Source organism: Mastigoproctus giganteus, chromosome 2 (assembly GCF_048544385.1).
Source record: "Mastigoproctus giganteus isolate SK-2022 chromosome 2, ASM4854438v1, whole genome shotgun sequence".
Classification (NCBI taxonomy): domain Eukaryota; kingdom Metazoa; phylum Arthropoda; class Arachnida; order Uropygi; family Thelyphonidae; genus Mastigoproctus; species Mastigoproctus giganteus.
Window position 1 is genome coordinate 38692550 of NC_143576.1, and position 15680 is coordinate 38708229.

Consider the following 15680-nt stretch of genomic DNA (forward strand, 5'->3'; position numbering starts at 1 on the left):
TGAATTTATGTAAATTTTCTGCTAGTTTACATTGCAAAATAGAAATGCAAGATAATATCCTGCATTTCTATTTTACAATGTAGTAATGTGCAACCATTTCATTATCAAAAATGTGTCTTTTGTTAAGACACCAAAGAAGTGTAATATAAAATTTTCCATGTATTATAAAATCTGAAAGGGGGTAACACATTTACCTTGTATAGTGTAATTTTTTACATACACTACAAATACAATATAATCATAACAATTGCATGCAATGCATATCGATATGCTTATAACTATAAAATAACGTTAGAAAGAAATGCATAGATGTAGCATTTCATAATGATGATGTTATATGTGCTGAATGTATATTTTCATGTTTTCATGGAATATAATTTTACTATGAGTTTTGATGACCATGCAGGCAGGTTGTTTAGAAAAAATTAGGATTAGGGTTAGCATTAGCATTAGTAGAGGCTAATGATGCAAGAAAGCTAGCTTATACAGCATGAGCCAAAAAAAAAAAAAAAAATCCATTCTCATTTCACCCATCCATTCGCTCCAAATGTTTGTCTGGTTCTGCATTGAATTTATTTAAGCTGTCCACTTCTACAATGACAGATGGAAGTTTGTTCCAGAAATCAACCACCCGCTGGCTAAAGACAAATTTCCATACATCTATTCTACAACTGTCTTTCCTCAATTTGAATTTATGCCCAGGAAATTAATCTGGACAAGAGGAAGAATCCTATCAGCATTGAGCTGGCTCAAACCATTCAAGACCTTATGCACCTCAATCAGATCACCTCATGGGTGCTTAGTTTCCAGACACCGTAATTTGCAAAACTTAAGCCTCTCTTCGTAAGAGCAACCGTTTGTTCCATTCACTAATCTTGTTGCCCTTTTCTGTACTTGTTCCAGCAGCTCTACATCCTTCCTAAAATGAGGCCTCCAAACCTCTATACGGTACTCAAGGCATGGCCTGACCATTGCCTTATACAAGGGGATAATCATCTCCTTATCCCTGCTGGAAAAATTCCTGTATATCATTGATAAGACACCACGAGCTACTCTTGCAGACTGTCTGCAATGCTGATGATCTGAAAGAGTATCTGACAGCGCAATTACCCCTAGTCCTTTTCATTCTCTACCACCCTGAAAGTAGTACTACATAGTACTGCATATGGGTTACTGCTACCCATATGCAGTACTTTACGTTTCCACTTCAGTTAAACTTCAGTTTAACTGAAGTGGTTTATGTTCAACTTCAGTTTCCACCTCTCAGTCACCTGCTCAACTTTTCTAAATCCTGTTGCAGTAGCGTACTGTCGTTAAAGTTATTAACAACCCTGCCAACCTTCGTATCATCTGCAAACTTTGACATTAAACCTGATATACCTTCTTCAATATCATTAATAAATACAGAAAACAACAATGGACTCAACACTGAACCCTGGGAAACTCCACTAATAATGTTAGTCCATGAAGAGATCTGTCCATTCATTACCACTCTGTCTTCTCCCACTCGACCATCCCTTTATTCCTAGCAACAATTTGTCCCCCAATGCCATGTCACGCTACTCTGATTTGTACAGCAGTCTTCCATGTGCAACAGTATCAAAAGCCTTCCTAAGATCCAAGTATATGATATCAAAAATTATTTTTTGCAACCAGTTCCTTTGTTACCATATAGTATCCAATCAAATTGGTCAGACAAGACTTCCCCTTAGCAAACCCATGCTGTGCTGAACTATAATTGAAGGCTTGTCCAGATGATCCTGCAGTGCTTCTTTGACTAGTGCATCCATTAATATTCCCGAAACAGAAATTAAACTAACAGGTCTGTAATTATTTGCAATCTCCAGTCCATTGGGTACCTCCCATGGAAGCTCTCATAATTATGGCTAAGGGTTTACTTACTTCCTTTTCTGCATCCTTTAATATAACTGGATAGATCCCATCCATCCCAGGTGTATTTCTAAAGTTTGTCTTCCACAGTTTCTGCTCCACTTTGTTCTCAGTTATTACAAAATCATTTAGCTCTCTTTCAAATTGTTCAAATTGTTCCACTGCCAGAGTTTAATAAACCTCTGGCATTGTCCTCCCTGAATAACTCCAGTCATTGATTCTAAGTTATATGGTGACATTTTATTAAAAATAAAGCATTAAATCAGCATCATCTTGCTCATGTGACTGTAAGGGTACATTAGATAACTTCTGAACAACCTGAATGCATGTGCAATTCTTTTAAAAAACTTGTAGTAGTAGTAGTGGCATGTGATGCAAGAAAGCAAGTGTATGAGCTTATGCAGCATCAGCCAAAAAAAAAAAAAAAATCACACCATTCCCTCCAAAGTCCAGTTCCTCCTTAAATTTATTTACCCAATCAACTTTCACAACTACAGGTGGAAGTTTGTTCCAGCAATTAAACCACCCACTGGCTAAAGGCAAATTTCCACACATCTATTCTACATCTGTCTTTTCTTAATTTGAATTTATGTCCACTTAGATTCGTAATCTGAACAAGTGGAAGGATCCCATCAGAATTCAGTGTGCTCAACCCATTCAAGGCCTTAACACCTCAATCAGATCACCGCACAGGTACCTAGTCTCCAGCCACTGCAATTTGCAGAACTTAAGCCTCTCTTGGTAAGAGGATCCCTTCATTCCCCTAACCAATCTTGTTGCCCTTCTCTGTACATGCAAATCTACATAAAATGAGGCCTCCAGACCTGTACGCAGTACTCAAGGTGTAGCCTGACCATTGCCTTATACAGAGGGACAATCACCTCCTTTTCCCTGCTAGCAAAATTCCTATATATCATTGACAAAACCCCATGACCTGCCCTGGCAGCCTGTCTGCATTGCTCAGAAAACTTCATATCCGACTGCACAATTACTCCCAGGTCTTCTTCATTTTCTACCACCTTAAGTGTAGTACAGTTGGTACGTTTCTCTGGGGTTACTTCTACCCATATGCAGTACTTTGCATTTGTCAAGGTTAAACTTCAGTTGCCACTTCTTAGCCCATCTGCCCAAATTGTCTAGATCCTGTTGCAGTAGCACACTGCCATTACTGTCATTAACAACCCTGCCAACCTTTGTATCATCTGCAAACTTCGACACTAACCTGATATACCTTCATCAATATCATTGATAAATATACAAAACAACAGAGGACCCAACACCGAACCCTGTTTTACTCCACTAATAACATTAGTCCACAAAGAGCAGCATCCATTAATTACCACCCTCTGTCTTCTCCCATTCAACCATCCTTTTATCCATTGTAGCAACTTACCCTTAATACTATTCTGCTCCAATTTGTACAATAGTGTTCCAAGCGCAAGTGTCAAAAGCTTTCCTGGAATCCAAATATATGATATCAAAATTATTTTTTGCATCCAGTTCCTTTGTAACCACATCATAATATCCTATCAAATTTGTCAGACAAGACTTTCCCTTAACAAACCCATGCTGTGTCTGAATTATTGCTGCAGTCTTGTCTAGATGATCCTGCAATGCATCTTTAACCAGTGACTCCATTATTTTACCCGGAACAAAAGTTAAACTAACTGGTCTGTAATTACTCGTGTCACCCTTCAATCCCCCCTTTGTGAATTGGTGATACATTTGCACATCTCCAGTCCGTGGGGACCTCCCCTGATTCCAAGGATGCTCTCATAATTATGGCTAAGGGTTTGCTTAGTTGCTTTGCCGCCACCTTTAATATAACTGGATAGATCCCATCCACCCCAGGTGCCTTTCTTATGTTTAACTTCAACAATTTCTCCTCCACTTTACTCTCAGTTATTACAAAATCATTAAGCACCCTGCTACAATTTGATAACCTTCTGCCATTTTCAAACCTTAATAACTCCTCATGTGTGAATGTAGATGCAAAATACTCATTCAGTTTGTTTGCTATCGGAGCAGGATCATCAACAGTCGAACCATCGATATCAAGTGGACCAATCAAGTTCATCCCCTTCTTTTTAGCGTTTATATAAGTAAAGAAATCCTTGCTGTTTTTATTAGCATCTTTTGCCAAGATTTCTCGTAATCTGCCTTCACCTGCCTAACCTCCTTTGTGACCTGATTACAGACTAGCTTATATCTGCCATAGGCTTCTGAGTCGCATGATAATTTATATACATCCCATGCATTTTTCTTCTCTGTCACAAGTCTCAATAGGTCATTTGATAACCATTTTGGCCTAGTTTTGATAATATGAATTATGGTACTGTGAACTCATTTATTAAGAGAAAGATTGAGTACTTTGTAGTAATAGGCTGTTATTGTCAACTTAAATTGTGGAAATGTACTGCAGAGACATTGCTAAAAGGAAATATTGATTTAAACAATATCAATTGTTGTAAGCCACTGAATTTAAAAAGTCTTTAGTATATTTGTACATGTTTGCTGTGTTTGGCTAAATTTGTAACTAGACTGGTAGAACAGTGGCAACCTCTGTCAAATCTATTTAGCAGAATAGTTAGAAGTGATAAGAAAAGCCATCCATATGAGCAATTTCAGTTACTAAATTGGTGCATCATAGCCAGATGGGCAGGAGCAGCAGTGTGTAGCACACACTTTTTGATTAGACCGGGGTTCGAGCACCTGACCACCAAATACGGAGGATGTGGAAAGGTCAGGGGATGACCACCGCATATCTCTGGAGCAATATGGCCTTAGTTGCTAATGCTCCTAAAAACCAAATAACAACAACAACAGTTACCAAATTGAAAAGTGTAACTATAAGTGAGTGGCACTAATTCTTGCTGAAATCCAGTTAATGATCCAAAAATTTTGAAAGAAAGACAAATTGACAAACTGAAGTGAAAAATTTGTGGTAAAAGGCCAAAGTAGTTGATAATTCTAGTTACAGTAAAACCTGGTTAAATATGAAGTATAAGGAACCAAAATGTGTTAATTTTGATTCAAATGGGTTGAAGGTATCTGTTCTTGTTTCAGAACCCAATAGTATTTTTTAATCTAGGGAAATTTTTAGTCATTCTTATTAATACTGTGGAAAATTTTCTTATTTCTTATTTTAAATATTAATATTGTTGTGGTAAACATTCATGAATAGTTGGTTAACATGTTAATTTAGCTAGTATGAGAATGACAACAATTCTACTTTGGATAAATTAAGTAAATTTCTTACATGTGCTAGATAACAGGATTGTTATGTTTTGTTTTTGCCTCAATAACAGTCATGTTGCCCCATATATGATTGTACATCTCTTCTTGATAGAGGGGGGTGGGGGGGAGAGTATGTTCATATTTTGGGATCTTATTTGCTGTTCAATGTTTATCTAGCAAAATATGATGACATTTCTCTCATTTTTGTATATTGCTTCAGTCAACTTTGTAACTAAGCACATCCTGCTCTTGCTATGGGGGGGGAGCAGTGTATATTCATATTTTGGGATATTATTTGCTTTCAATGTTTATCTAGCAAAATGGGATGACATTTCTCTCATTTTTGTATTATTGCTTTAGTCAACTTCATAACTAAGCACATGCTGCTCGTGCTATGTGAGTTGGCATTAGCATTAGTAGAGGCATTTGATGCAAGAAAGCAAGCTTATGCAGCATCAGCCAAAAAAAAAAAAATAATAATAATAAATAAATAAATAAAAAATAACCACTTCCACTTCACCCCTCTGTTCGTTCGAAATACCTGTCCAGCTGAGCCTTAAACTTATTTAGGCTATCAACTTCCACGACAAGGGATGATCAAACCATTTAAGGCTTTATACACCTCTATCAGATCACCTCACTGGTGCCTAGTCCGCAGATACTGTAATTTGCAAAACTTAAGCCTTTCTTCGTAAGAGCACCCCTTTGTGCCATTCACTAATCTTGTTGCTCTTCTCTGTACTCGTTCCAGAATCTCTACATCCTTCTTGAAATGGGGCCTCCAGACCTGTATACAGTACTCTAGGTGTGGTTTGACCATTGCCTTATACAAGGGAATAATCACCTCCTTATCTCTGCTAGAAAAATTCCTATATATCATCGACAATACACCATGAGCTACTCTTGCAGCCCATCTGCACTGCTCAGAAAACTTCATATCTGCCTGCACAACCACCCCCAGGTCCCTTTCATTCTCTACCACTGTCAGTGTAGTACCACAGAGTTGATACGTTGCTCTGGGGTTGCTGTTTCCCATATGTAGTACTTTACATTTGCCAATGTTAAACTTTATTTGCCACCTCTCAGCCCATCTGCTCAACCTTTCCAGATCCTGTTGCAGTAGCATAATGTCAGTAGTGTCCTTGACAACCCTGCCAACCTTCGTATCATCTGCAAACTTGGACATTAAGCTGGATATACCATCATCAATATCATTTATAAATACAGAAAACAATAATGGACCCAATACTGAACCCTGAGGGACTCCACTAATAACATTAGTCCATGATGAGCAGTGTCCATTGATTACCACTCTCTGTCTTCTCCCCCTCAACCACCCCTTTATCCATAGCAGCAATTTGCCTCCAATGCCACACTGCTCCAATTTGTGCAGCAGTCTTCCATGTGCAACAGTATCAAAAGCCTTTCTAAGATCCAAGTATATAATATCAAAGTTATTCCCTGCATCCAGTTCTTTTGTGACTGCATCATAGTATCCAATCAAATTGGTCAGGCAAGACTTCCCCTTATCTAAACCATGCTGGGTCTGAGCTATAACTGAAGTCTTGTCTGAAGTCTTGGTGACCAGCTTGATGTCCCTTTAGAATAGATGAGGGTGTTAGATTAAAAATGCTGTGTCGAAATGTAGCTGGAGAAAAAAAAAACAGTTACAGTTTAAAATTTTACCTTCATTGTGGAATTAAATCTTTCCTTATATTAAGTTCTTATATTAAAATTTTACCTTCATTGTGGAATTACATCTTTCCTTATATTAAGTCCTATTTACTGTACAGTACTATTGGTTATGTTCAGTGATAGCACATGCTGATGCAGAAATCTTCGAACTCTTTGGGTGCCTGCTGGAAAACTGCAAATTGCAGAGGGCTGAAATTTAGAAAGTACAGTAGTTAAACAATGCAGAAAGGAATGACCTGGAAATAAAGTTTTGGAAAATGACATAGGTAAAATAATGTTGAACATCAGTGTTGTAGTTTTCTTCCATTTGCAAACATTGTACTCATGTCAGACCTTCCTGTATGCCATTCTGTTCATTGTGGCATCCACTGGTGTCAATAATTTGCTGGAATTATAGAATCACATTGTCAGTTCTCACTTATATTTATTATTCTGGAAGGCTACCATCATTTCTTGTGATTACTTATGTCAGGCTAGGCTTCTGTGTAGTCTAGTATGCTATGCCTTTCAGTAATATCATAATTAAAAATTGAATTATGGAGCTACATAGCAATGAAGATGGAAACAGTAAAAAATGTGGTCTTTGGGAACTGTACTACAAAACAGCTATATCACTGGGTAATGTGAAATATGACCCAACTTAAACCAGTACTTCCAATCACCACATTGTATTACAGAACAATGTGATTGAACGTATTTCCTAGAATAAACATATTTCAACCTGCACTACACAGTATGATGTCAGGAATTACTAGTATTTCATTGACAACATGTGGCTGTGATGATCCTTATATTCAACAATACTAGTTGATGATATTACTGTTCAATTGAATGTGTATGTCTTGTTGGCCCACTGAATGTTTTAAAACCACTTTTCTGCCCTTTCTTATATCTTAGCCAGGAACTGAACAGTGGAATCTAAATGTGTTTCAGAAAACCTTGGAATCAGCTGCTGTCCAAGTTCGGTGTATAATATTATCAGGGAAGTACTCATTACTGGGTTTTTGTGATCAGTTGGCCATGAGATATTCAGCTGCCTAGTTACTGCACCTTACCTAGTTAGAGTTCCACTTGCATATGCACTCTTGGTCATTGTAACAAAAGCCTCATCATGAGTATGCAACTGGGACAAGTATACAATACACTGAGCCTGTTCCTAATAGCAGTGAGTAACTTTTTACTTACCCATGTCAGAAAATTCTAAAGTAAGGAAAAATGATCTTTTTCAAAATGATTATTTTCTGTTTATTTTCTGGGGGGGGGGGAGCTCTCCCTTCCAGGGTGAAATGGAGCAATCAGTTCTTAAAAACTGCTTTTGCCCTGAATGACCCTTACAGGGCAAAAACAGTCAGAGCCTGATTTTGTTGCAGCTAAACGTCAGACTGGCGTAGCCAAAATCAGAACTTCAACCTTCCTTATCATTCTTTCAACCGAAGAACAATCTATTGGCAAATTCTCGCCGTTTCTAGTGCAAAAATGCCTAGAAAGCAATAATAGGTATTCCCAAGACAGTTCGTCCCTTAAGATCAGGAGACTTACTGGTTGAAGTTGCCACTGCTCAACAGTCTGAGCAACTACTAAAACTAAAAACGTTTGGTGGAACTTCAGTTACCATTTCTTTACATGAACATGTCAGATGAAGAGCTGAAACATGAACTACAAGATCAAGGAGTAATCAATGTAAGAAGAATAAAGACAAAAAAAGATGGCATACTAGTTCCTACTTGGAACATAATACTCACTTTCGATAATCCAAAACCACCAACAGCGATCAAAGCAGGTTATCTTAATTGTCGTGTTAAAGTGTATATTCCAAACCACTTGTGCTGCTACAAGTGCCACATGTAGATCCGCTGCGCACACAAACACTGAATGCACAGCTACAACACCTAGTTGTCCAAACTGCAGAGAAGCACATCTGGCATTTTCAAAGGAGTGTCCCCTTTGGAAACGTGAAAAACACATACAGCGATACAAAACTGAACACAATGCCACCTATCAACAGGCCAAAAAATCTTTACCAGCCCTTAATACTAATAAACCAACCTATGCTCAAGCAACCAAAAGACATATATCAGTTGCAACCCAAACAGTAGTAACCATACCATCAAGCGATTCGCTATCTCAGTGGGCGAGGTCAGTATTGGCTCTGGTACCGTACCAGTACCAGACGACTAGCAAAGTAAAGCTATAAATACTCCAATTACTGTACAACAAGATGCCTCCCCACAGAAAAACACTAAAGTAACTACTAGACCTGATACAAACCAAACAGATTTCATGGACTTAGAAGATGAGCACATGCTAGAAATATTCACTGATGAGGATATGGACACTGGAAAACCATACTTTCCAAAAAAGGGGAAAGGAAAAACTTGAGCGGGGGAAAACCTTCAGTCCCTCGAAATCAGTTCCACAAATCGAGGGTTCTACTAAACCCAAATAATGCTTACATTTCTGCAGTGGAACTGTGGAGAATATCGCAGTAATTTAAATGACATCCAAGATCTCCTCGCACAGTATGATCCTATCGCTTTCTGCCTTCAGGAAATGAACCTAACCCCACACATAACTGTTTCTCTCCAGAACTATATAATTCATCTGCAAGATTGTTGTATACAACCCTAACAATTGGGTGCATGGAGATGTGGCATTGATAATCAACAGTCAAATACCCTCCAAACCACTCCCATTAAACACAAACCTTGAGGCCGTTGCAGTGCGAGTCAGCGTTAATTTTGACTTGACTATCATCTTGCTATACTTGCCACCTAATCAAAATATATGCTACGCCGATCTAGAAGAACTAGTGGTACAACTTCCTCAACCCTACTTCATCCTCTGGGACCTCAATAGTCAGCATCCGTTATGAGGAAATCAAAAAATGGACAAACCCGAACAAATTATAGAAAAGTTACTTGACCAGCACAATTTGATTACTCTCAGTAATGGCACACAGATTATACACATTTATCTACAGGATCTACTTCAGCTGTTGATGTCTCATTATGCTCAGAATCTATATATCTTCTATTTGGATGGACTATTCATAGCAATCCACTGGGTAGTGACCATTACCCACTGATATGCCGGATTGATACAAAATACAAACATCCCCCACTTTTCTAACAGAACTGTCAAATGGAGCATTTTTCAAAGCGAAATGGGATATATATAAATAACTAGCAATACTGGAAGAAGAGCAGGTCCAGCAAACATCCATAATCTTAGCCACAGAATATATATCTAACTAAATACTACAGGCAGCAGACTAAGCAATTCCAAAGCAATCCAACAAAATATCAGCACGCTCAAAATTTTGGTGGAATAATGAATATAGCTAAAAACTAAACACTAGCAAAAGAGAAGTGTGGAGACATTTTGCCTCTACAATTACAAGGACTACAAAAACTCAAACAATATGGGCCAAAATATGACAATCACATTCCAAATATCCACTCATCAACCTTCCCACACTAACTGTAAATGGTTGTGATGTTATAACGCCAGTGGAGATTGCAAATGCATTGGGCAAATCGTTCATGAAAATCTCAGCCAATACATCTTACACACCTCATTTTCAGGTACACAAGGCACAGGCTGAGAAATATTTCGTCAACCTCGAACCAGCTTCTAATGCTGCATACAATCTCCCCTTCACAATGACAGAATTGCACCATGCTTTAGCCACCACCACACTCAGTGCAGCAGGATCATATGGAATACACTACATCATGATAGCACAACTTATTGAACCAGCCCTTAAGACAACTACTTTTTTATAACAGAATACCTTCCCGAACAAATGGCATCACTCATATATTTTGGCATTTCCAAATCAGGAAAAGATCCTACAAATTATGTCTATTGCACTCACCAGCTGTATGAGCAAGGTCCTCGAAAAAATGATCAGTGCTCGCCTAACCTGGTTTCTAGGCCAAAACGATTTTCTTAACCTAGTACCATGCAGTTTCTGTGAAGGCAGATCCACTTTGACTTACTGGTCAGGGCAGAAATAAACATCTGTGATGATTTTGTACAAAAAGAACACCATGTCATGGTTCTCTTTTAACATAGAAAAAGGGTTTGATGCAGCTTGGAGGTATGGTATAATGCAAAACCTATACGATCTAGGACTATGTGCCAGAGTTTATCAGATCCTCCATCATAGCTCATTTCAAATTAGAGTCAGCAACCAATTATCTTCCAATTTTATCCAGGAAGAAGGGGTCCCACCAGGTTCAGTACTTAGGGCCACCCTATTTAACATAATAATGAACTCCCTCACACAGGATCTACCACAGTGTCCACTACCCTGTATGCCGATGACATCAGTATCTCCTGCCATTCACCTAATATGTGAATGGTAGAAAGACATTTGCAAGGTGCCATCGACAAAGTTGTAAAGTGGTCCCAAAACAGTGGTTTCCACCTCTTGCCATAAAAGACTGTCAGGGTACACTTCTGTAGGGAGCATAACCTACATCCAGACCCAGAACTTCGCCTAGAATGGAAGCTCTCACTATGATTGTTGCTGACAGCACCACAGTTTGGTGGGGAGAAATCCAGGTGTGATTTCAAGAAATGCATCTTCGGACATGTTGCACCTCAGTTGTTCGTACGAAATAATGAGATCTTCAGCAAGCTGCCTGTAGTTGCCGGCTTTAACGTTTCCTAGAAAACCATTCAAAACATTTTGAAAGGCTTTCCATACTGATTTCTCTATCACTAAGGAGACATTCACATCTGGTGAGTATGGGCTCAGCACACCCAGGGTCCTGAGCTGGATATCATCATTCTTCTCTTTCTTGGTGATTCCCTTCTACTTTTGACACTCTCTCTCTCTCTCTCTCTCTCTCTCTCTCTCTCTCTCTCTCTCTCTCTCTCTCTCTCTCTCTCTCTCAGGGTTACTCGGGAACTTTTTTTTTTTCCCTGGTGCAGCATAAGCCTCAGGCTTCCTTGCATCATATGGATATTAATAATAATAATAACTGTTCATCTTTGAAAAGTTGCCTTATTTGTGAACCAGTGAAAATGCCTGTCTTAACCTTCTCTGTACTAAGTCTTGAGAATTTCTCCTGCAAGCATGTGATTGAAGGACCGTTCACTTCCAGAGTCGTCACGAAATTTTTCATGAGCCCCAGTTTGATGTGAATTGGTGGAAGCAAAACTTTATTTGGATCTATCAGAGGTTCAAATGCTATGTTCACCAGATGTTAATGATTTTCATTGAAGCCAACTCCTCTTCACGTAAGGTATATCCTTGGCATGACTATCCCACTCTCAAAGTGTAACCCTTTTGTAATCCTAATAAAATGCCGACTACCTTTAAATCACCACATATCAGTCCCTTATACTTCTGATTGTGTGCACCGAAGAGGATGTTCTCTATGTTTGCCCGTTTCTTTTTTTGTGGAAAGTCTACGCAACAATGTCCACACACAAAAAAAAAAAAAAAAAACGTGAAGGCAGCATATTTCCATTGTGTAATAACACAACCTTAAGGCTAACCTTAGAAGCATCTATAAATAGTTGCCATTCTTCAGGAATGTGCCTCATGTTCATTGCTGCCATTAGACCATCAACATCCTTACAACAGTGAGTTCACCTTCTGTTTGATAGAATTTATCATAGTCTTTATTTTGAGTGTGAAATGTTGTCAATTTCACTGAATGATGCAATGAATGGGGGGGATGCAATGATGTGTAATGTAAATTTTAATACTAATTCAAACTAGGGTTAGTTGTACTTAACTGTAGAATCTATGGTTTGTGTACACTTTCATTCATTCTTCTAGCTCTCATTTCATATATTCGACTCTTGCTTTCTGCACTGAACTCTCTGGGCACCTCAACTTACTGTAATTCTTCAGTTGTGTTGCAGGCCAGGGGAGAATGCAGTGTTTGTGTGATTAGTAAATGTTTGTTAGCACAGTAAACCCCCGCTATTCGTGTATTTGCGGTCACTGATTTAATATAAAATGAAACCTAAAAAAATGTGGATTTTAAAGCGCCGTGACTATTTTCCGCCATAAAAAAAACATGGGCGTGGCTAAAATTCTTTCCTGGTCAAAACAGCGCTCGGTGGGTGGGGGGGAGGGCTGACAAAATCGCGAGCGTGGATGTTTCTCGCTAATCCTTGTTCAGTATGTGTTATGCGCTTGCCATGGAAGGTTTCGTCGTTTGCTTTTAATTTATATGTTTATAAATTGAATAAATTTATCAATTTATAAATTGATATGCTTACAAAAGTGATAAATCTACCGTTTTGCAGTGTAAAACAGACTTTTTCGAGTGTGTTAACGGAAGAAAGTGACTTTATTGTGGGCAAATTCTTTCTAACCCATACAAAAATATGGCTACGAATAACAAGGGAAATGTGAAAAGATCAAAGGTGATGACATTAGCGAATAAAATTGAGTTATTGGACAAAATTTCTAATGGTGAAAGTGTCTTTTCAGTGACAAAACATTATAAAATCAATGAGTCAACGGTACGATCAATCAAAAAATCGGAAGAAAAAATCTGCCGTAGTGTCCGTGAAAATGCGCTAATTGCTTCAAAAATTTGCTCTGTAACTAGTGATGTTAAATTAGAAAAAATGGAAAAGGCTTTAAATCTGTGGATAGAAGACCGAATTCAAAATAAAATTCCGTTAAGTTCACTCATCATTCGTGAAAAGGCAAAACTCCTTTATCAACACTTTAGCGAAACTGGCGATAGCACTGGCAGGATAAGCTTTTTAGCTAGCAAAGGCGCTGGTTTGAAAGATTTGTTTGAAATTTCTAATAAATATTACATTTAATATTAAATTGTTTCTTATTTTCATTTCAATGCCATATGCTTGCATTTCACTATGTACTGTCTATGTCCATAGTCATATTATGAAGATACTTATAATACATACATAGACAAAATTTTAGACTAGTTTTTCTTATATATTTCATACTTTGGAATGGAACTCCTTTATTACTATGGGAGCCATAACTCAGTATTTTTTATTCGTGGCATTTCTCAGGAATGTAACCCCCGCGAATAGCGGGGGTTTACTGTATATATAAAGTAATGTAAGTTATTCCCAATCTCGCCAACCACATTTGGTCTTCCACTCATTCCCATTCACTCTCTCTTTCCCTCATGCTAGGTCACTCTTTCTTTCACCAAAACTATCATTTATTCCCTTGTACCATAATTCCTAGTTCACTCAGTGCCCAACCTATTCATTCTGTCTTTCATTCTCATTCTACATTGCATCCCCTTGCTACCAGCTTACTGATATTTTTCAGCTAATCTGCTTCCCTGGCGGCCTGTACATCTCCCTCCCCTACATGGTTACTTATTTGGTGTGGGGCCCCAGGTTCCTACACATGGCAGGGTAGTCCTGGGGAGTTTTGTCATGTCAGGGTTCAGAATACTGCTATCCTGACAGTTTTTAAGTCATCGTCTAGGCGTGGGCAATTTTAACTATTGATTATTGATTTGCCATTAATTACAATTAATTGATTATTAATTGCCATTCTTTGGATAGTTTTGCACATTTCAAATATTTTCTGTGTGAAGGATGTAGAGGCTTTATAATTTGACTCTTCTATGATGAACAGATGTTCTTCTGCCCTGGGAAGGGGGCCAATCTGTGCTATTAGCTCTGTTCTGGGGATGTCAAGTATTTGTTTGGTTTTTTCAGGCAGTATTTTGAGCATGTGCATTTGCTCCGCATAAATGCTGCCCTCCTGCAGCTGCAAGAGGGTGGCATTTGATCTTGGCTCTACAGGGAAAATCATGTCACCTGTAAAGGCCAGACTTTCCACGGGCCCAGATCCAAGGCCAGAAACTCGTTCAGAACAACGTTCCAGAAGAAAGGGCCAAGGATTGAACCCTACGGGCAGCCTTTATTCACAGGGCGTGTCAATTCCTGGAACCTTGTGCATACTGAGACACTTCTGTCTGTAAGGTAGCTGTTTATTACCTTAAATAAGTTTTGTGGGGCATTTGTCTGGCAGAGTCTCCTAAGGACACTAGGCCACCAGACTGAGTAAAATGCCCCAGCAAAGTCAATAGAGATTGCCAGCATATATTTCTCCACTGAGTTTTTAACTGTTGTCAGTAAGTGGTGCATGGCATCCTCTGTACATAAGACAAGTTTGTCTTATGTCTCGGGAAGACAAGTTTGAAGTAATGACATTTTTAGATATGGCATACGCACAGCAAGAATGTTCCCAACTCCTTGACATGACATCGCCTCAACAATGTCTCTCCATACACACTGCTCAAACCCCACTCACTTGCTGTCTGGCAGAGTAGAGTAGAGGCAGCGAGATTATATGCTATCTGATCCAGAAGCCTCTTAGAGAGTTATCATAAGGTTTGGTCTAGTGGACTATCTAGGAACTGGCCTGCAAACACCATTTTAGAGCTGTACCCTCAATTGTAAGGAAGGTTGGATCTTGCTGTGATACCCATCATAACCCCAAAAGACATCAGTCATACTGCATGATGGGGGGGGGAAGTCACCAGAACAAAACTCCAGCAATTGCAGGTCTTCATCAAGTCTCCATTAAGCAAAGTGGTGGTATTCCGTGTCAAAAGAGGAGGCAGCATTCTTCTATGTGGTGTGGACATTACACCTTGACCCCCTGCTTACATTGGTTCACACTTGGGCCTTATTTCAGGATTTTCACAGGACACCTGGGGGTTATACCCAGGGTTACTATAGGCCTGCCATCATGAAAGTGCAAGCAGAGGATTTGGTTGTCACAAAATGATCAAACTTCATTGAAATTTGGTTCACTCAAGTGTCACATCAACATTTTTAGACTCCCAGGTAGCAAGCCCAGCTTGTCAAAAAAAATTTGCTAAAAT

At 38.8% G+C, this 15680-nt stretch overlaps 1 protein-coding gene across 1 annotated transcript in view; it reads left to right on the plus strand.

Annotated features, from left to right (window-relative positions):
- The window catches only part of Cbp80 (Nuclear cap-binding protein subunit 1), a 393330-nt gene that overhangs the window by 166194 nt on the left and 211456 nt on the right, over positions 1 to 15680 (plus strand). The window lies entirely within an intron of this gene.